The sequence below is a fragment of the Nicotiana tomentosiformis genome, chromosome 6 (assembly GCF_000390325.3).
Source record: "Nicotiana tomentosiformis chromosome 6, ASM39032v3, whole genome shotgun sequence".
NCBI classification, from domain to species: domain Eukaryota; kingdom Viridiplantae; phylum Streptophyta; class Magnoliopsida; order Solanales; family Solanaceae; genus Nicotiana; species Nicotiana tomentosiformis.
In genome coordinates, this window is record NC_090817.1 from 142,850,898 (window position 1) to 142,874,079 (window position 23,182).

Consider the following 23,182-nt stretch of genomic DNA (forward strand, 5'->3'; position numbering starts at 1 on the left):
CCTTCAGAGAGGACAATACCATCAAGAATTTCCACGACGACCATGGAATGACCACATAGCTTATCATCGTCCAAAGAGAATGACTTTTATTCCAAACAGGTTTGCACAACCGGGAAACGCTGTGAGCTGGGTACATTTCTTTAGCAATTTGACTGATGACAAGGTACATTGGATGTTCGAGTGGTTCCCTAGCAGTGAATTCATCATCAGGTCGAGAGATGTTCCTCATCTAGTGCTAATCAGATTAAGGGGAATCTATCCTTATGCTCCTATCAGAGTCATGAGGCAAGCTGGGAGAAAACAGGTTATACCTCGAGGTTACAAAATGGTTCATTACAAAGCAGACTTCCAAGGGAATGCCATTCCATTCAAGTTCGAGGCACAACACATGTGGCATCAAAAGATTATTGTGGAGAAAGATACCATCGAGCCAGACAGGTATCATGCCGGCCATGTGTACTTCTACCCATCATGGTTGGTCGATGACATAGAAGGAGAGGTCAAGTCAGGGGTTAATTTGAGAAATAGGATCATAGACGACGCTGCTGAAGCACAAGTCAAATACAGGAGGTTGCGCAAAAGGGTCTTTGAATCTGAGGCCAGGCATTTGGAACAACATAAATTGGACATGGAAGTAATCAATGAATGGAGAGGAATCGCTACTAAATCAACAGAAAGGTTGGAGTATTTGGAGCAGGGTTTGATGGAGCTTGAGGGAAAGATGATGAAAAGGGTCTCGGATTGTCAGAACGCAGAGGGAAATGAAGGAGGAAATCTAGCAAGGGCGTATCTGCTATTGGACATGCGCGACTTGGGGAATCTGATTGACGGGGCTAAGAAGGCCAAGCTTGGAGAAGGTCCCTCTAGGACCGAGTAGATTAGGAATGATATTTTCTAGACTCGTTTTAGAATTTGATTTTAATAAGGAAAATGCCACTAGTGACTCTTTATAATTATTGTCGTTTTAGTAGAGATTTGGTCTATTCATCATATTAATGAAATGACGCAGTTATCGGCATTGAATTTTCTCCAAAGCTATATGTCTCTAGGCCTACCTCGGGCACGATGAGGTCCCCAAATTAGGACACGAATTTATAATTCCGCAATATGTGTTTAAATATCGTAAATATCCTTTTGATACTCCTTACTGATTTGTTTACCTTTTTGTTTTTCTTTTCTTTCGTTTATTCCCATTCCCAAAGGTTGGTTCGTGTATACTGGCATCATCGGTATATCATACCAGATCTAGAGGTCCTCCACCTCCTCCTCCTCCAAGTGATCCTAAGAACAAAGGAAAGGCTAAGATGGATGATCTGAGTAGTATTAGGAAAGACAACGCTACACATGTAGAGAATGTTGAGACTTCGGATAGTCGGAGTACTCCGGCACAGAATGACTTGGTTTTGTGATTAGAGCAAAAGATACTGGAGTTATAAGAGGAACTTGAGCAGGTCCGTAACTTGGCAAACCTTTCCCTCACCTTGAATGTCCCCGACATCAACCAACAAAACGCCCAAAACCCAACACCTCCTCAAAACACACAAAACCAGCACTCCTAAAATCCTCTTGCACCTCATCAATATGCCACGCCTCCCCAAAATCCTAATCCTCCACCAGTACCAACTCCTCCAAAACACCAATATCATCCAACCTAGTACCCACAAACTACTACCTACCACACTCCTCAAAACATACCATAGCCTACCCCTAACCCCCAGAACTCAACCAATGATCACCACTACACCCAAATCCCTAGAGTCCACCAAAGTAACCCCATATACGTAGAAATCTTACCCCACATTTCACAACAAACCACGTATACACTAGAATCCGCCGAGAAGGACCTGTTCATCAAGAACATGGCGGAGGAACTTAAGAAGCTTACAAGTCGAGTCCAAGGTGTCGAAGGTGGTAAAGGCATCAAAGGTTTGAACTATTAGGATTTATGTATTCAACCAGACATAGAACTGCCAGAGGGTTACAAACCTCCTAAGTTCGAAATGTTCGACGAGACAGGTGATCCAAAGGTACATATAAGGACATATTGCAACAAGCTCGTACGGGTTGGTAAAGATGAAAGAATTTGCATGAAGCTGTTCATGACGAGCATCACTAGAGACGCCCTATCCTGGCACATCAGTCAAAATCCAAAGAAGTGAATTAATTGGGTAAGCATGGCGTCAAATTTTATGGATCGGTTTAGATTCAACACATATAATGCACCAGACATCTTCTATATCCAGAATCTTAAGAAGAAGCCTACAAAAACATTCCGTGAGTATGCTACTCGGTGGAGATCAGAGGCTGCAAAAGTAAGGCCAGTATTGGAAGAAGAACAAATGAACAAATTCTTTGTCCGGACCCAGGATCCGCAATATTGTGAGAGGTTGATGGTTATTGAAAATCATAAATTCTCCGACACCATAAAATTGGGAGAAAGAATAGAAGATGGAATCAAAAGCGGGATGGTAACAAATTTCGAGGCACTCCATGCTACGAACAAAGCCTTGCAATCGAGGGGTATATCTAAAAAGAATGAAGTAGGGGCCGTAATAGTAGGCCAAGGTTCGAAGTCTCTTCTCACATACCAAACACCTCCACCCACATATCAGCCTTCACCTCCTAGTAATCAACAACCTGCTACCACCTACCAGACTTATAACACTCAGCCAGTATATTACCACTCACCACCATCCCGCCAAAATTACCAAAAACTCAGGCCAAATTTTGACCGTAGGCCGCCCCGATAATACACTCCTATTGCCGAACCTATTGACCAGTTGTATGAGAGATTGAAAGTTGCCGGTTATGTCACTCTCATTCCCGCTGTCGTCATGAAAAATTTCTCTCAATGGGTCAATCCGAATAAGACATGTGCCTACCATTCGGGCATGAAGGGTCACACTATTAATGAATGCCGCACTCTGAAGGATAAGATCCAGACGCTGATTGATACCAGAGTTATACATGCAAAGGAGACTACACTTAATGTCCACAACAATCCCCTCCCGGATCACAGGGGCGAGGGGGTAAATGTGAAGAATGGGACCGGAAGGGGTCAATTGGGCTAATTCGAGGAGAGGATGATCCCAAAATGCCTCCAGTCACTCTCACACCTATTGTGGTAGAGATACAGTCACCAATTAAAGTTTAGGTAGCCGCACCGACTCTGTTCGAGGTTGAAGTAACAACGCCCTCACCCACGCCAACTCCGTTCTAAGTAGAAGTGACCACACTATTCACCGTAACGGTAGCACCCACACCATCCTTTAATTCCAATGTTGTGCCCTAGGACTATACTGCAGAAGCGAGAAGGAAAGGAAAGGAAATGGAAGAAACTGGTGCAGCACAAGGTATGACCAGAACTGGTAGGGTTTACACACCCGAACATTTGGAGAAACAAGTAAAGAAGCCGCTTCCAGGTAGCCTATCAATGAAACCAGACCGAATGATCTTTGGAGAAAGGTGCAAGCAAGGGAGTATTCTATGGTTGATCATTTGAACAAAACCCCTGCTCAGATATCCATTCTATCACTACTGCAGAATTCTGAGGCACATAGGAACGCGTTGATGAAAATATTGAATGAGGCTTATGTACCCAACAACATTACCAGTGAAGAGATGGCCAACATGGTAGGACAAGTATTGGAAAGCCATAAGATCACTTTCCACGAAGATGAACTGCCGACGCAAGGGTTGAGTCACAACAGGGCACTGCATATCACAGTGTAGTGCGAAGACAAATTCATTGCCAGGGTCTTGATAGATGGGGGTTCAAGTCTCAACATCTGCCCGTTGACTACTTTGAAGAGGTTAGGTAAAGGTTTGCATGAGATACGAGCAAGAACTATGAACGTAAAAGTGTTCGATGGGTCTCCAAGGGCCACAATCAGAGAAACCAACCTCTGCTTACAAATGGGTCCAACTTGGTTTGATGTTGAATTCCAAGTGCTCGACATATCTGCCTCATACAATATGCTATTGGGATGACCTTGGATGCACGCCGCTGGGGCTGTAGCGTCTACTCTACATCAGACTGTGAAGTTCGAATGGAATCATCAGGAGGCGATCATTCATGGAGACGATAGTAACCCTATTTACACCAACCAGACTGTCTCGGTTGTGGAGAATAGAAGGAAGTTAAGAGAAGAGACTTACCATCATATTAAGCGTGTTAACGCGATCGAGAAGGACAAATGGTGGAGTAGCAAAATAGAAATCATATTGGCATGGATAGGGTATGAACCCGGCAGAGGTCTTGGCAAGAATCTCCAAGGGATCACCAAACCAATACAATTAAAATGTCACGGCACGACCTTTGGACTGGGATATCAGTACCACCTGGAAAGAATATCAGAATTGGTCGCTGCCATGGCGTGGTCCTTATTACCCTCTTGAGCAGCCGATACCACATTTGAGCCAATCCTTCCATCAGGCCGATATGATGTGGAGATCTGAAGAAGATGAAACTCTAGCTGCTTTAAGGAATCTATTCTTGGAAGATGAAGACATGGACTGCGGTGTAATAGTTGAGGAGGAGGAAGAAGGCCTCGTCATCCAGACAGTGGAGAAGGGAGTTGTTCTCAGGAACTGGACTGCCACACCATCAAGGACCCGCCGAGTTTCGGGTAGCCTGGCTGCTAGTGTCATTTATTTTGAAAACAATTCTTATGAGCATTTTTAAAACATTTTCAGTATTTTGTTTTGAAACATTTGTTTGAATCATTAAAAATCGCTTTTGTTTGACATCTTGATAATTATCAATGGTTTGCTATTTTATTATTTATTACTATTCTCTACATTTTTCTTTCTATAGCATTACTATTTCTTATCGTGATGAACCAACAATTGTGACATGTAATGAGACAACGCAACATAAGGATAGTGACTCAGAGGAAATAGAAGAAGAGAATATAATACTCGAGGAAATTGTCAGAGAAGTGGAAATCTTTGAAAACAAGCCTAAGTCCAATTTGGATGAGACTGAAACAATTAATCTAGGAGATTCCGAAACAGTCAAGAAAACACGTATAAGCATCCACCTATCACCATCAGAGAAGGCAGAGTACGCCTAGTTCTTGAAGGAGTATGAGGATATCTTTGCATGGTCCTATGATGATATGACCGGTTTGAGCGCGTCCATAGTAGCTCATAAACTACCTACCAACCCAATGTGTCCGCCGGTAAATCAGAAGCTCAAATATTTCAAGCCAGATATGAGTTTGAAAATCAAAGAAGAAGTTACCAAGCAGATCAAAGCTAAGGTTCTCAGAGAGGTTGAATATCCAACTTGGTTGGCTAACATCGTGCCAGTTCCGAAAAAGGAAGGAAAAGTCAGAGTATGCGTCGATTATCGGGACCTAAACAAAGCAAGTCCCAAAGATGATTTCCCGTTACCTAACATACACATACTGATCGAAAACTGCGCCAAGCATGAACTCCAATCCTTTGTGGATTTCTTCGCGGGATATCATCAGATCTGGATAAATGAAGAGGATGACGAAAAGACAGCTTTTATTACACCGTGGGGGGTGTACTACTATAAAATGATGTTGTTTGGTCTGAAGAATGCTGGGGCCACTTATATGAGGGTCATGACAACTATTTTCCACGACATGATACATAAGGAGATATAGGTATATGTGGATGACATCATCATCAAATCCAAGAAGAGTACAGATCACATAGCAGACTTGAGGAAATTCTTTGATCGGCTTCGGAGGTACAATTTGAAATTGAATCCCGCAAAATGTCCCTTCGGGGTCCCCACTGGAAAGTTATTAGGATTCATCATCAGCCGCCAAGGAATTGAGCTAGACCCATCAAAGGTCAAGGCTATCCAGGATTTACCACCTCCAAAGAACAAGAATGACGTGATGAGCTTCTTGGGACGTCTTAATTATATCAACCACTTCATAGCACAATCAACCGTGATCTGTGAGCCGATTTTCAAAATGTTAAAGAAGGATGCTGCAATCAATTGGACTGAAGACTGCCAGAAAGATTTTGACAAAATCAAAGAATATTTGTCCACACCGCCAGTCTTGGTCCCGCCAGAACCTGGTAGACCACTGCTACTCTATCTCTACGTATTAGATGGGGCTTTCGGTTGTGTCTTGGGACAACATGATGAGACAGGGAGGAAAGAACAGGCCATATATTATCTGAGTAAGAAGTTCACACCCTACGATGCACGATATTCTCTGCTAGAACGCACATGTTGTGCTTTGACCTGGATAACCCAGAAACTGAGGCATTACTTCTGTGCCTATACCACGTATCTCATATCAAGGATGGATCCTTTGAAGTATATCTTCCAGAAACCCATGCCTACAGGGAAACTAGCAAAATGGCAGATATTATTGAGTGAATTTGACATTGTCTATGTGACTCAGAAGACGGTTAAGGGACAAGCATTAGCGGATCATCTTGCGGAAAAGCCTATAGGAGGAGAATACGAACCACTAAAAACATATTATCCTGATGAAGAAGTATCATTCGTATGAGAAGATATCGCCGAAGCCTACGATGGATGGAGAATGTTTTTCGATGGAGCCGCAAACTTTAAAGGAGTGGGTACTGGAGCCGTTTTGGTGTCAGAAATAGGTCAACATTATCCGATATCTATGAAACTCAAATTTTCGTGCACTAATAATATGACAGAATATAAGGCTTGCATATTGGGGCTCAATTTGGCCGTTGACATGAATATCCAGGAATTACTGGTAATTAGTAATTCAGATCTTCTGGTACATCAGGTGCAGGGAGAATGGGCTACAAAGAATACCAAGATATTACCATATCTATATCATGTGCAAGAGATGATGAAGAGGTTCACGAAGATAGAGTTTAGACATGTCCCGAGAATACAAAATAAGTTCGCAGACGCATTGGCCATTTTGTCCTCCATGATACAACATCCGGATAAGAATTTCATCGACCCCATTCCGGTAAGGATTCATAATCAGCCAGCTTACTGCGCTCACGTTGAAGAAGAAGCAGACGGGAATCCATGGTTCCATGATATCAAAGAGTACTTGGCAAAAGGAGAGTACCCGGAGCATGCAAATCGTACTAAAAAACGCACGCTCCGAAGATTGTCCAACCATTTCTTCCAAAGTGGAGGAATTCTGTATAGAAGTACTCTAGACTTAGGGTTATTACGGTGTGTTGACGCCAAGGAAGCTTCCAAACTGCTCAAAGAGATAAACTCTGGAACTTGCGGACCACATATGAATGGTTTCATTTTAGCCAAGAAGATACTGAGAGCAGGTTATTTTTGGATGACTATGGAAACAGACTGCATCAGGTATGTCTAAAAATATCATCAGTGCAAAATACACACAGATATGATACGGGTGCCGCCAAATGAACTCAATGCAACGAGTGCACCTTGGCCTTTTGCCGCTTGGGGAATGGACGTCATTGGACCAATCGAGCCCGCCGCTTCAAACGGGCACATGTTCATTTTAGTGGCCATAGACTACTTCACAAAATGGGTCGAAGTTGCATCCTACAAAGCTATAACCAAGAAAGTCGTCGCATATTTTGTCAGACATCGTATTGTTTGCCGATTCGGGGTTCCAGAGTCCATCATCACCGACAACGCCGCCAATCTCAACAGTGACCTAATGAAAGCTATGTGCGAGACCTTCAAAATAAAGCACAAGAATTCCACAGCATACTGGCCTCAAATTAATAGAGTCACGGAGGCCGCAAACAAGAATATCAAGAAAATACTGAGGAAGATGGTAGACAACCACAAGCAATGGCACGAGAAGTTACTATTTGCCTTATTGTGGTACCGTACCGCAGTCCGCACATCAACCGGGGCAACTCCCTATTTGCTGGTCTACGGTACCGAAGCTATCATTCCTGCCGAGGTTGAAATTCCTTCTTTAAGAATTATACAAGAAGCCGAACTCAGTGATACATAATAGATAAGAAGCCGTTATGAACAATTAGCTCTCATTGACGGGAAAAGAATGAATGCAGTGTGTAATGGTCAACTCTATCAGAATAGGATGTCTAGAGCTTTCAACAAAAGGGTCAAACCTAGACAGTTCGCACCGGGGCAGCTGGTACTGAAGCGGATATTCCCGCATCAAGATGAATCCAAAGGAAAATTTTTGCCAAATTGGCAAGGGCCCTACATGGTTCACCGAGTACGAATAGGAGGAGAACTCATACTCGCAGAAATGGACGGAGAGGTTTGGCCAAGGCCTATCAACTCAGATGCAGTCAAAAGATATTATGTCTAGAATGTTTGCATTTCTTCATCTGATGTAACTGAACTATACTTGACCTGATTCCCGTTTAAGAGGGGATACGTAGGCAGCCCTGTGGGTTCGGTCACAATTCAATAAAATTTTCATTTTCCCCACAACCAGAAACTGGGGCAGAATTTTGAGGAGGACCCTCAAAATTCCGGAGCAAGTCCAGCCAACGTCATCATATGCAGAACGGTCAGAGAATCGCCTAAGTAAACTGGAGTAGAATTTTGATGAGGACCCTCAAAATTCTAAGGAAGTCGCAATCTCTCTAAAATGTCACAGTCATTGGTTCATCTAATTTATTCGATATTGCATACTAATGTATTTTAAATAACTATATTCATCATATGCACACACATTTTTTGAAAACTTTATTTTATGAAACAACTAGATGCTACCCATGGTAACTCGAGCAGGATTTCTATGCAGAGCAAGGGAAGGCAAGCAGGCGAAGGCACGAACCAACCTTCCCCGTAGAACTCACGATTTTCCTTTGGATGCAGGAACAAGGAATATTCGCAAATACGTACACACCTCAGGATCACTATCTTCATAACGACAAAGCTGCCAAACGCGAACGCATTTCCAACTAAGAAATACTCTGCTACTACTTATTATTTGTTCATTTCATGAGACTAAGCATTGTCTCCATCTTGCATGAGGCTAAGCCATGCCTCCTCAATTGCATAAGGCTAAGCACTGCCTTCCCTTGCATGAGACTAAGCATTGTCTCTATTTTGCATGAGGCTAAGATGTGCCTCCTCAATTGCATAAGGCTAAGCACTGCTTTCCCCTGCATGAGACTAAGCATTGTCTCTATTTTGCATTTGGCTAAGCCTTGCCTCCTAAATTGCATAAGGCTAAGCATTGCCTTCCCCTGTATGAGACTAAGCATTATCTCCATCTTGAATGAGGCTAAGCCCTGTCTCCTTAATTTCATAAGGCTAAGCACTGCCTTCCCCTGCATGAGACTAAGCATTATCTCCACCTTTGCATGAGGCTAAGCCCTGCCTCCTCAATTGCATAAGGTTAAGCATTGCCTTCCATTGCATGAAACTAAGCCATGCCTCCTTAATTGCATAAGGCTAAGCACTGCCTTTCATTGTATGAGACTAAGCACTGTCTCCAATCTATGCATGAGGCTAAGCCATGCCTCCTCAATTACATAAGGATAAGCACTGTCTTCCATTGCATGAGGCTAAGCCCTACCTCCTTAATTGCATAAGGCTAAGCACTGCCTTCCATTGCATGAGACTAAGCACTGTCTCCAGTCTTTGCATGAGGCTAAGCCCTGCCTACTTAATTGCATAAGGCTAAGCACTGCCTTCCTTTTGCACGAGACTAAGCATTGTCTCCATGCCTGCATGAAACTAAACATTGTCTCTCCTTGCATAACCACAAATGTTATGCTATTCGAAACCTTGCGCTATTCTCTACCTCGGGGCTAAGATCTGCCCCCGATCTTACACGAGACCAAGCTCTGTCTTGTTTCGTTTTGCATCATGTCTTTGCATCTCATGGGCTGAAATATCGCCATTCTGTCCAAAGGCGTCATAGTCCGAAGGCATCATCCTCATAGCCGAAAGACACCATGCCATGGCTCGAGGATCTCTCAATATTGCACATCATTATTCAAAGGTGTCATAGTTCAGAGGCACCATCCTCATGGCCCGAGAACATCATTTCACGGCCTGTGAATCCCCTATCTCACGATTCATGGCCCGGGACATCATGGTCTAAGGACACCATCCCCATCATCCAAAGACAACTTTCATGGTCCAAAGGAAATTTGCATCATGCTTAAATTCTCACAATAATCCATATATACTTGCATGCATTGTGTTTTAAGTTTTGCAGGTAATCCAGGAAATAACCGTTCTCCTAACGGGAGCAATCTTTGCTCCAGTTTTCGTTCAACGTTCATATCTTACAATTATTTCAAACGTAACCAACCACCGCCCGTTACCCGTTCCCATCTGATAATCACTCAAATATCCATATCCACCCCCTAGATACATCCATTTACAATCCTGATATCATCCTATCCAGAAAAGCTTGTCTGTTCCTACAATAACTCCATCAGTTTATTCCACTGTTGGATCCAGAACTACACATGACCTGATTCCTGTAAAACCAAGGATATGTAGGCAACTCAGAAATCAGGGTTCGGCCTATATTTTTCAAAATCACCCCATTCGGTCAAAATTGGTCATCATTTCTTTACTCGATAACTCTTTCATCATTCCCGGGTAAAGAGGGGCAATTGTTGATACCCAATTTTTTTCTCATATTATATATATATATATATATATATATATATATATATATATATATATATATATATATATATATATATATATATATATTCAAAATGTGCATATGTATCATCATTTGATTTATAAGCATACACAAGTATTTTTCATAATTTTTCATGATTTTTAAAGACTTTAAACCAATTTATTTCTGCATTTTTATTGTATAAATATCCAATAATTATCCTCCAAATTATTTTATGATTATTTAATCATCTAAACTTATCATTTATACCAGCATGAGGTTTTAAATATTTTTTCAGTGCATTTCTTATAATTACATTTGCATTTTAAGGCTAAATTGCATATTTTGCAATAATAGCCCACATGCATATATAATTACATTATTTATGTAGAAAATGACTTTTTATATTTTTATAATATTAAGTAGTTATTTTTAATCACTTTAGTACACAAATAATATTTTTTATATTTATTAATTACTTTTATAAATTATTTATTTATTAAACATTGGGTATTTAAAATTTGGCCCAAACCTTACCTATTTTCGGACCTAGACCACCCAGTCCCAGCCCAATAAGATCTAAGCCCAAACCAAATAACCCCCTACCTAATCAATTAAACCAACCCAACCAATTAAACCAACCCGACCCAAGACCCCCAACCAATCATGGCCGTTGATCTTTACCCTAACACTCCCATAACCCTAAATCACTTTCACCACTGGCCTCCTTTGAACTCTCTCAAACCCCCCTTCTCTCTATCAAACCCTAGTCGTCTTCTCCCCCAAATCCCTCGCCTAATCCCACCAGACATGGGATTATACGGCCATTTCTTGCCATATACGACTCTTCCCTGGTACTGGATCCTTCTCTATACCGCTTTCCTAAATATGACAAGCGTATCTCATCAGAATCGAACAAGCGTATCTCATCAGAATCGAACCAAAGTAGGTTCAACTTCTTGACCTTTCTACTATTCTGTCTATGTTCATTCTTGCTCTATTATGGGTATGAATCTCTGTGTATCTCTGTTGATTCTTACTTACCCTAAAATTAGGGTTTCATATCTCTTTAGATCGAACCAAAATTGGTTTGATTCTTTGATTTTAAGCGATATTTCTGTCTATATTCATCTTATTCTGTGCAACGTTTGATTTTTTATTTTTTAGATTCTGCCGATTTTTGTACTTTCCCTAAAATTAGGGTTTTGAAATTTCTCTCTTTGCATTACTGATTTCGATTGCATGTGATGTTCTTTCCTTTCTAGTGTTTGATTGATGATTTTCCTTGTTTGGGTGTTCGATTTCTACTGCTATATAAACCTCTCCCCATTCCCCTTTAGGAGAAGGGGGAATCATTAAGAAATTTACTAAAAAAAATTAAAGTTGCGTGCTCTTTGTTATCTAATACTCTTGCTTTATATTCTGGTTCCTGGCCGGCTAAAAGCCAAGGCCAGAAATTATGGGTTCTTGCTCTTTGTTGATATTCATAACACTGTCGACTTCCGTTCTTTTTTATTCTTCGCTTAACTGATGAGTTACCAAACCTTTGTCATTTCATTCCTATTTACCTGTTATCAGCATATATTTTCACTTCTGAAAATTATGGTTTAATGCATTTCTGGGCTGTTCTCGTGTGCAATTCTGACTGTCTTACTTCAATTTTAGGCATTTCTAATCTTAATTCCATTACGTTTGTAGTTTGAGACATGGTTAGACCTGACTTGAGCTAATTAATTTCTTTTTAAGTCTGCCTAGCCTATGTGTTACTAATGTTTAGAACCTTTGCACTTTAGCCATCTCTTTAGTGTTTAAATTTGCTATTAACCCTGTTACTTGAACATGCTTTCATATCCCCTTTTATGGATTAGATGACCAAGCATGAATGTATTCACTAAGTATCTAGCATAAGTCTGTTTCTGAACTTGTTGTGATGACATGTAGCATGTTTGATCCTGTATGCTTCTACCATGTCTTGACTTCCCAATAGCTGCCTTAATTTGTTCTCATTCTGTTAAGTTTTGTTACCAATTTATATGATCCCTTCTAGGGACACTAGCATCTACACTTAGCATAATCTGAACCTTTTTCTTACGATGAGTCTGTGTACATCAATCTTGCAAACCTGTCTTGTTAGTATATGCATTATGTGTTGAACTTGTTTTTCTGAAACTTTGTTAAGTCTGTTCTCAAAACCTAAGCATGTTCTACTACCTGTTCTATGTGCTCAACTTGAATCTGCTTGTATCCCTCAGTGTTGTCCCTTAACCTTAGTTTATTCCCTTACTGCCTGGTCTCTTTTGAGTTCTTATTCTTAGCCGGCTGAAAGCCAAGGCTACTTAGGTTCTATCATTTGACCTCCCTAGTGTGAGCACTACTCGGCTTCCTATTGAGACCCATGTGAACTCTGACACACTAGGATTTGGTCCTTAGTCTTTCTCCAAATTTCCCCTATCAACCTCCCTAGTGTGAGCACTGCCCTGGGTTCTTGAAACCCTTGGGAACTCTGATACACTAGGGTCTTGGTTCTATTTGCTCAACTCTATTTTCTACCTACTGGATGAATTAATTGGTTTCTGGCTGCCTTATATCAATGAAGATGTAATTTTCGGGCTGTTGTGAACCATGGGAATGAAGGCCTGGCCTGGCTGGGTATATCTTTGGTCCTGCTATAGGCTCACTATAGTTATTTTATTCTGTAATTTATGCCATTCATTGGGTCTGTAATAATGTTGTTATAACAATTGGGGATATTAGTAAAACTAGGGAAAGGGGGTTTATCTTAACATTTGCAGTGAAATAGGTAGAGATCCTGCCTATAGGTGCTCTACTTTGCTCAAATGTGTTATTATGCTCAAATGTGTTCAGTTATTATGCGTTAGAAATCCTGCCTATAGGTTCTCTACTTTGCTCAAATGTGTTCTGCTTTTACCTATTAGAAACCATGCCTATAGGATACTAAATGACCAATATCCCAATGTGCACATGCATTAGGCTGTATAGGATCCTGTTAATTTACATGCTACCTAATCTGCAATTCAAATACCATGCCAATAGGATCTAAATCAGTCTTAATTATGACTATAGAAATCCTGCCTATAAGGTCTAAAACCAGTCTTAATTATTATCCTGCTCGTTTCTTTCAAGTGCTAATGTTGAACTTTCAACACTATTTCGTTTTCACTATTAGAAAGCATGCCTATAGGACCAAACTAAGTAATTCTTAATATCTACCGTGGTTATCACCGCCAACTACTGCGTAAATCACCTAGATAACATGTCTATAGGTTTAATTGCTTATAAAACGTAATTAGTAGGCAACTGTGTAGTCACTTAGAAATTGTATCTAAGGTAGCATCTTGCATCTGAAACTGCCTGCATGTTCGAATCCCAAGGTCACATAGAAACCATGTCTATAGGGCCTAATGGATTTAATTTGCCTCAATCCTGAAATTGTCTAACGCTTAATGTGAAAAATTTATTCGCGTGCATTTGTTGTCTAAGTGTAGAGGCTAACTTAAGCCCTTATTTGCTTTTACATGAAGTCCAACTTGTTTTGTATGTCACCTAGTTTTATCATTTCTGAGCAGCCTAAGCTAAGTCTAGAAACCATCCAAAATAGAGGTCCAAACGCCTCATGGGCCATAGGCATGGGACGGGTAGTGCACACATAGTGCACAGTTTATAATCAACTAGTGCACTTTAGGTAAAAATTTAAAGATAGTAATCGGGTAGCAAAAGATGATAGTCTGTGCCCGCTGAATAATACGAGTAACACCCCACCTCGAGGGAGTTACGAAGTATTATTTATGTTGCACGAGGTGATCCTTTAGGCTAAAAACTTAGGACCCCCATCTTGTGTTTAAACTAATTATCTGTGTTTACTCAAACACTTTCTAATAATGATTTTTTTAAAACTTCTTGTTTTTCTCTCTGACTATTTGACTAATTCATATAATTCAAGTTCGGTCGGGACCCATAGTTATGGACCCCGAAGAGTGCCTAACATCTTCTTTTCGAGGTAATTTGAGCCCTTACCCGATCTTTGGTGACGCAAACTGGTTAAACCAGAGTTATTTACAAATAGGTATCCTAACACACCTCAAACCCGTTAGGTGGTGACTCTCTCTAACACCCTTCCTTTTAAAGAGTTGTCACGTATCGAATCCCGATTTCACGAGAAAGAAGGGGCGCGACAACAGTCCCTCTTCACGGCCTCGAGGTGGCTCTTTGTTATCGAGCACATATATATCGACACATGCTCATATCGGCCCGGGATCGATGAAGGGTTTTCAACCTTGAAGTCGGATTTTAGAGTATACGGGCCGGGAACATACTCGTGGGGAAGCGGCTCCACCGCCGCCTTGCCGCCAGACGGCCGGGAAGAGGAGCAAGAAGCTTTCTCCTTCTGCGGTACGGTCTTTGAGGTTTTTGCCATTTATATAAGTAAAGAAGAGCGAAGGAAGATAAAAAACTGGTGGTCTCAGTTCTAACAAAGATGGCTCTACAGGCGGCGAAAAGGAGGAGACGAAAATTGTGAGAAGACCTAGAGGTTTGATTAGAGCAAAAGTAAAGTTTGATTCAATGAAGGAGCGGGTATTTATAGGCTCATGGCGACGGTTCGGTGGCGCTAGTGGCCAACCGCTAAACTAACAGACTTTAATGATTTGGGGAACTGAACCGATGGGACATTTCGATCACATCTGTCACTTACGTCATGAGGACTACATCATGATCGAGGTTTCGAAAAATCAAGGCTCAAACCATTTCTTATCATTTTATTCCAAGAAATGCGGGGACTATCTGTATACGGTCGAAATCGGGCATGTCATATTTCGTAGGTACGAGGAGCTGTCTCGAAGAGTAAGCTCGTAATAGACCAGGCTCGGGCTCAATGGCAGAGTATGAAGCACGAAGATTGAAGTACTCGCTGAAGATCGAGATCGAGCATGACCGACTTCGAGTAGGGCATAATAACGGAATGACGAGATATTAGCAACCGACCAAAGATCTCGGCGGAAATTCCGGAACATATCAAATCAAGCGGTTATTGACGCCAATCATGGAATTTATTTCTGTTATTAGAATTGTACCTTATTTAGGATTCCTCTACTATATAAAGAGGGACCCAATTCATTTATAAGGGGCATTGATTCACTGAAAAAGATATACAAAAACGTTGCTCTCTATTTTACTGACTATCCATTACTGTTCATCATTGTTTATCCTCTGTTCTTCACTATTCTTCTTACCCAATCTCGAGATCATCTCAAATCGAGGTCGAAAGCGCTGCTAGAACACTGGTTTAATTTATTTTACTATTCAGATTATCTATTCAATTCCTTGTTTGTCAGTTGGTATTGGATTAAATCACGTATCCTTAAAATTATTAAATAAGTTTAATTGTTACTCAGATTTCTGGATAAACAATAATGCAACCATCCAATAAGATTCAGAAGGAAGACACTACAAGAAATATGATTTTTTATGACGACTTTTAGCAGCGAGACATATAATAGCCACAAAATGAGGGTTTTTGTGGCGACTGAAAAAAGTTGCCACAAAAGTGATAGTTTTAGTGGGGATTACAGTCGCCAGAAAAAATAACATATATAGTAGCGACTATATGTATGTCGCCCCAAAATATGTACTAATTTTTTAATTAAGTATATGGCTGAAAAAGTATTTGCAGCCAACAGTCGCCTCTAAAAGAGCTCTTGTGGCGACTTCTTCGCTACTAAACGTGGAGTTTTTGTGGCAACCTTTTATGTCGCCTCTAATTCGTTTATTTTGACATCGATTTCCGTTTTGTGAAAAACGCAAAATGGTTCACCCCCACCAGTTCAGACTCAAAATTTCCTCTCCCGTTCCTCCTAAATCCCATTTTCCCCGATTCCCTCTTGCCCCTTCCATATTTCATATTCCTAAAAAAATAGATTAATGCTTCTCTCTCAACTCGTGTTCCCCAACATTAAAGAAACCCAATTTCCTCTCGGCCGAGAAAAAAATACATCTCATTTCTAAAAAGAGGAGTAGATTTGAAGGAGGTAGGAGAGGTCTATTTCCCAAAAGCTAAAATTTGAGTAACATTGAGGTACACATCATTCTTTTGTGTTGGTTTGATTCAGCTTCTTTTGAGTCGATTTGGCTTTTTTTCTTTCACATCATATTTCATGAAAATACTCATATTTCCAGTCAATTTCAATTTATGTGCTATCGAAGCAACGAAATAAACATATTTTGACAATTCCATATCTTGTGACTTCCTATTTCTGGGGTTTCGTTGGTTCTCACAGCTATTGTTGCACGGGAGGTAATCTGAGGTGTTTCCTTTCTATTTTAGGGTTTGTTATACTATTTCTGCATTTTGTCGATCTTTCTGGATCTCTGAACAACTTTCGTTTTGTTGCCCTTGAAGGTTTTTCTGCTTATAAAACAGGTGATCGACCGCGACCAGTACCATTTTTCTTCAGTTTGAGAAAATTTCTTTGGGGGTAAGTCAAATCTAGTTCTTTTAATGATGAATGGAATTTAGCCACTGAATTGTGTATGTATTATTACTACATCTAATTAGTTGTTTCTTTAAATTTTTATTTCTATCAATTCTTTGTTCTGCTTCTTCTTTTGTTTATTTCAATTCTTGATTTTGCTTATCTTTACTCTCTTTGTGTGCACGTGTTTGTGATTTTCGTTTTGGCCTTTTATCTTTTTTCTTGGTATCTCATTCTTTAAGCTCTCAAGGGTATCTATTTGTACGACAAACGAGATAGCGTTAGTCAAGAATGGAGTTCCCTAGCAGACCACACAATAACTAAAAAGCAGCATGCAGTACAACAGAACATTAATGAAGTTGAAGAGAAGAAGGTGTGTGTTACTAGTGGCATATCTTTCCTAGGTATAGCCATTGTTAACTAACTCCTACTCTGTGGCTACTATGTTCGTGTCATTGTCGACAACCCAGACACCTACCATTTTCTTCTGCTCAAATTTCTAAGTACATATTCTGTCCTCCATCTATTTGGCGTTAAATTGTTCGACTATATTATCTTAAATTCAAACAGTTAAACGATAAATCATATATTTATTTATTTAATTATGTCTTTTGGGTTTCGTGAATGCTCGTGAATTAATTCTTAAAGAGGCACACATTTTATAAAATTCTTTCAAATAAATATCTTTTGAATATAAAATTCTTTCAAATAAATATCTTTCGAATAAAATTCTTTCAAATAAATATCTCTCTGTGACACCTCATTTCATAAACATAAAATACGGGTCTCAGCCCACTTTCATATTTTTGTAACACGGGTCTTAGCCCACTTTCATATTTCGTAACACGGGTCTCAACCCACTTTCATATTTTCGTAACACGGGTCTCAGCCCACTTTTATATTTTCGTAACACGGGTCTCAGCCCACTTTCATATTTTCGTAACACAGGACTCAACGCACTTTCATATTTCCATGGCACCTCGTGCCTATATTTCTATCAAAATCGCACGGACAACTCACGTGCCAATAATAATAATAATAATCATATTTTTCACATTTCATATCTGTTGCGGCGTGCAACCCGATCCCATATAACATAATCCGCTCGGCAATAGCCACTGACTCACAATTTCAACATAGATCAGACTATTATCAAGTTTACCGAAACAACAAGACAAGTTGCACAAGGTATAAAAATAAACACAAGGAAAATTACCACACCACATGAAAATTACCAACGCAATAACCCCACATCATCACATATCATCCATGACAATAGCCACCATTATCTCTACTATAGCCACCCTTATCACTCCTATAATAGCCTCTATTATCCCTCCGCCCTGACAATATCAATTGACACCCTTATCGCTCATATAGGCACCCTTATCACTCCTATAATAGCCTCACTTATCCCTCCGCCCTGACAATATCAATAGCCACCCTTATCACTCTTATAGCCACCCTTATCGCTCCTATAGTAGCTTCCCTTATCCCCCGCCCTGACAATATCAATAGACACCCTTATCACTCCTATAGTCACCCTTATCGCTCCTATAGCCACCTTTATCGCTCCTATAATAGCCTCCCTTATCACTCCGCCCACACAATATCCCAACACACATAACAATAGTGAAATGTCACCCTTATGCCCGCATAATGTCAACAATGGAATGCCACCCTTATACGCCGCATAACAGTAACCCAAATCACACAACAATTCACACAGGATATTATCACAATATCACATCATCATCAACTCGTATTTACAATTTGTCCGTAGGCCACAACATTTCCAAAGGTACAACAAAGTCAATTAATTTCACAACAGATAGTCCATGGCTCAATACAATGTATATAAAATCTCAAAAATAACCACAAGAATGAGAAAATAACTCATCATAGGACAACGCCTTATTTAATCTAAATTTTAGATAAATATATAAACGCCTCAATTTAAACTTATTTAATTAATTATTTGCAGATGAAAAATCCATAATGTGATTATTTCCAAGAAATATCAAATCAACAAACACGCGGAATTCACATAAAAATTCAAGTGGCAATCACACCAAATTATCATATACAATACAAACTCAACAAACAAGGAATGAGGCATGAAAAATCAAGGATTTACTATAAATCCAATTTAATACATAAGGGCGTCTACAAATTCCAAACAATATAATTTGCACATATAAACTAAGTACGTACTCGTCACCTCGCATACATGGTTTTCAATTACACAATTTCCACATAAGACTCAATGCCTAAGGGGTAATTCCCTCACTCAAGGTTAGGAAAGATACTTACCTCAAGTAACTCAATCCACCGGTAAGCCATTTTTCGCGATTATCCAACTCCGAATGGCTCGAATCCAGATAAATATTTCCTTGAAAATGCTTCGGCAAAATCGCTACAAACCGAGCTTTCTTGATTCAGCTCTTTAGTGATATTAAAACCTCCAACTACTCTTACAACTTCGATCTACATCAACATAATTCGGTTGGACCAATATCAGTAAAATTTTCAGGTTTTAGGTTATTTAGGCAATTTATCAAATACCTAGTAGGCATCAATCTCTACATCTCTTAACCATAGAATTAGTTCAACCAACTACTACCATTTACTAACAATTTATCCCACCATCATTCTTAAACAATTCATAACTTCCAACATCACATACATTGACCATCCATCCATACCCAACCAACAAAATTCCATCAAATAGTTACCTTTCAATCTCTACAATAGTTATGTATTTAAATTGGGAACTTATTGCTTCCAATCATCATACCATAAGTTCCAATACTTAATTCATACTCATATTCCCATAATATATCCATACATGTAAATCTAAGGGTGTAGGATTATCTTTTGGAATAAATCTTGCAAAACCCTCCTTTGAGTTCTTGAAGAAATTTCTTGAAGATCTAAGTATTTTATGTGTAGATTTCATCAATACTAGTGTAGAAATGATAGAATTTCATACCAAGATAATGAAGATTGCTTACCTTGAAGAAGAGAGGAGTTGGTGGTTTTGAGAGAGTAGAGAAGAGCTCCAAAATTTATCCAAATAAAATGGGAAAAATGAACCCCGAATTGGCTTAAAAGAGCTGGAGCTGGGGCACGTCTACTCTAGCGAAGCGTGCCTCACTTCGCTGTCCACTACAGGCACAAGATCCATGTCTGGTCTGGCGAACTGTCCGCCAAAATAACTGGGTGATCTAACTTTGGTAATTTGATTATAACTTTTAGTAGGAATGTCCAAATGACGAACGACTTGATGCGTTAGGAACTAGACTCAAAGGGCTACACTCTAGACGCAAAATTCATGGAAAGTATCTTCACATTATGAGAGTTATACCCATTCAAAAGTAGGTGTTGTGCAAATTAAGACACATTTTCCACTTAATATTTCTAACTTTCGCCAATTAGTGTCGAAATACTTTAGACCTATCCAAATGCAAATCCGGGCATACGCCAAGTCCAAAATCACCATCCGATCCTAACGGAACCATCAAAATTTCGATCCGAGGTCGAATACTAAAAAGTCAAATTTGATCAACTCTTTCAACCTAAGGCTTCCAACATGGAATTTATTCTTCCGAACTAATCCCGAAACACTTGAAAATCAAAACCGACGATTCACACACGTCATAATACATCATATGAAGCTATTCAAGACTTCAAATAGTTGGAAGGAGCATAAATGTTCAAAACGACAAGTCGGATCGTTACACGAGCGTAAATACCTAATGATGGATATACATGTTATAATATAAGTACTCCGTATATTTATCATTTATTTTAGATTTGTAACTAGAAAAACTGAATCGAAATTGCAGAAGTCTTGGAAAAGTTAAGAGACATGGAAATATCTGGGAAAATGAGAGAGTCCAACAACAACATAGAAGCAGTAATGGCAAGTCTAACTCTTCATCTGGTAGTTTGTACTCTTATGAAAGATAGAGTTATATGCCTGCATATGAAAGTTTACTTTGTACTCTTCATCTAGTATTTCACTTTGAAATTAGTAAACTATAGCTGGAAAGCCTATTAGAAGAAGAAACAGAGAGAACATAGTGCAAATTGGGACAGCCTTAGGAATATGAAACATGACTCAATTTATATCAGCTACTCAAGAGTTATTTCAAATAGTATGTTGTCAAACTATTCTTCCATCACAAAACTATAATATGATATTTATGAGGTTTGTTCTTTTACAGAGAATATGATTAGTGTATAAGCAGTAAAGAAAGTTCATATTTTATATATCTATCACTGGTTGTTGGTATGTGTTGATCGGTTTTAATAGTTTGGGCACTTACATGTGAAATAAAGTAATTTTAGTCATCATTGTTAACGTGCTTTTTAAAAATATATTGACATGATTACATCATTTCACTTTCATGATATCTAATGTGTTTTCTAACAAATCTCTCCTAATTTCTTTTGTAGGTAGTAACTAATTTGTCCAATATTTAAGCAAAAAGATAATAACGTGCCTTCTCATGGAACATTATAAAAGGAACCGCACTTGGGAGTGGCTAATATTATTTCCTTCTGATTTTTTTGCTCCCTCCTTTGGCTGCAATCTAGGACATGGGAGCTTCTTGCTGCATTTTGAGGCCATATATTTTTCCGGAGGAAATGATGCTAGCAAAGGAGCTCGAATAGACTTTATTTTTGCTTTTTTTCGACGTTTCATGTGTGTTCACAAATTCTATGTTATGAATTTTTAATAAAAATCCTTGATCATTTTGTTTGACAAATGCTTTGAATGGTGCCTCTTCTAATATATTTGTGTAATTTAAATACAAATATTGTTTCAACTTAATTATTTTTAGAAAAATAATATTTATTGAAAAAATAAGTTTTAGTAGCGACCAAACTTTGTCACAGAAACTATTAGTATCTGTAGCGACTAATCTCGCTACTAAATCTCATACTATAGTGGTGATAAGAGCTGCCACTGAAAGTATAATAGTTGTTGTGGCAACTATAGTCACTACAAAAAGTTATTCTTCAGTGGCGACCTTACACAAATCTACCTTGTCATTGCGGATTTTTCTTACCTATTGTAGCGCCTAAACCCGCCATTAATGGATTCTTTTTGTGGCGACCTCTAAGAGTCGTCACAAATAACATCGGTAACGGCTTTACTTGGAACGACCCAAATGTCGCTACTAATTAGTATCAGTGGCGACTGTGCGTGCATTTGTAGCGACTTCAGTCGCCACAAACAATTTGATTTCCTGTAGTGAGATATTCGGGAGAAGGTGGGCGTGGCTCCTATGGATGCCATGATGCGAGAAGTGAACCTTAGATGGTTCGGGCACGTACGGAGGAGAAGTTCGGATGCCCCGTTCAGGAAGTATAAGCGGTTGATTTTGGTGGGTACGAGAAGAAGTAGAGGGCGATCTAGAAAGTATTGGGGAGAGGTGACCAGACAGGACATGGCGTGGCTTTAGATTTTCGAGGACATGACCCTGGATATGAAGGTGTGGAGGTCGCACATTAGAGTTGTAGGTTAAGAGGTGGCTGAGGCTAGTCTGATAGGGTTGTCTCTGACTGCTAGTGGTTAATGTTGTGTTCGCACTATTCTCCGTTTTCGTTGTGCCAAGCTTTATTTTACTGGCTATTGTTATTGCTTTACATCTATTTTCTGGTTCTTATGTTGTTGTCATTATCTCTTGATTTTTCTATTGATGGTACTGATATAGTATTTCTTTCGTCGTCTTAAGCCGATGGTCTTTTAGAAACAGTCTATCTACCCCGAGTAGGGGTAAGGTCTGAGGAGGGTAGTGGAGAAGTGTGCGTACAAACAGCCCTCCTCATACCCCACTTATGAGATTTTATTGGGTTGTTGTAGTTGCATGCAACAACCATCCAAACAAACTGTTAGTATATTTTTCACATAAATTATTGGTCTTGTATAATTAGGTATTGACCTAAAACAACACGTTAAATTTCATAACAAGTTTGTAATATTACTGAAATTAAATCAGAAACATGCTATAATTAGTCAAATTACAGTGTTAGCATAAGGGAAAGAGCTGTGAACGGAAAAAAGCCAAAGACCAGTAATAAGCCTCTACTGATCCATAGTTTGATCCCATCTGAATAAATAATTTCTTCAAC

General features: G+C 39.5%; 1 long non-coding RNA gene across 4 annotated transcripts; it reads left to right on the forward strand.

The window, feature by feature from the left end:
- Positions 1-16,202: 16,202 nt before the first annotated feature.
- On the forward strand, positions 16,203-21,914 carry LOC138893430 (uncharacterized). Of its 4 annotated transcripts, none has more exons than XR_011408965.1 (6): positions 16,203-16,641; positions 16,743-16,860; positions 16,966-17,041; positions 17,281-17,442; positions 20,887-20,967; positions 21,504-21,914. It is a non-coding gene; the product is annotated as an uncharacterized lncRNA (long non-coding RNA). The 4 variants fall into 4 exon arrangements; XR_011408966.1 differs by having other exon boundaries at positions 17,289-17,442; XR_011408964.1 differs by lacking the exon at positions 17,281-17,442 and having other exon boundaries at positions 16,208-16,641.
- The last annotated feature ends 1,268 nt before the right edge of the window (positions 21,915-23,182 follow it).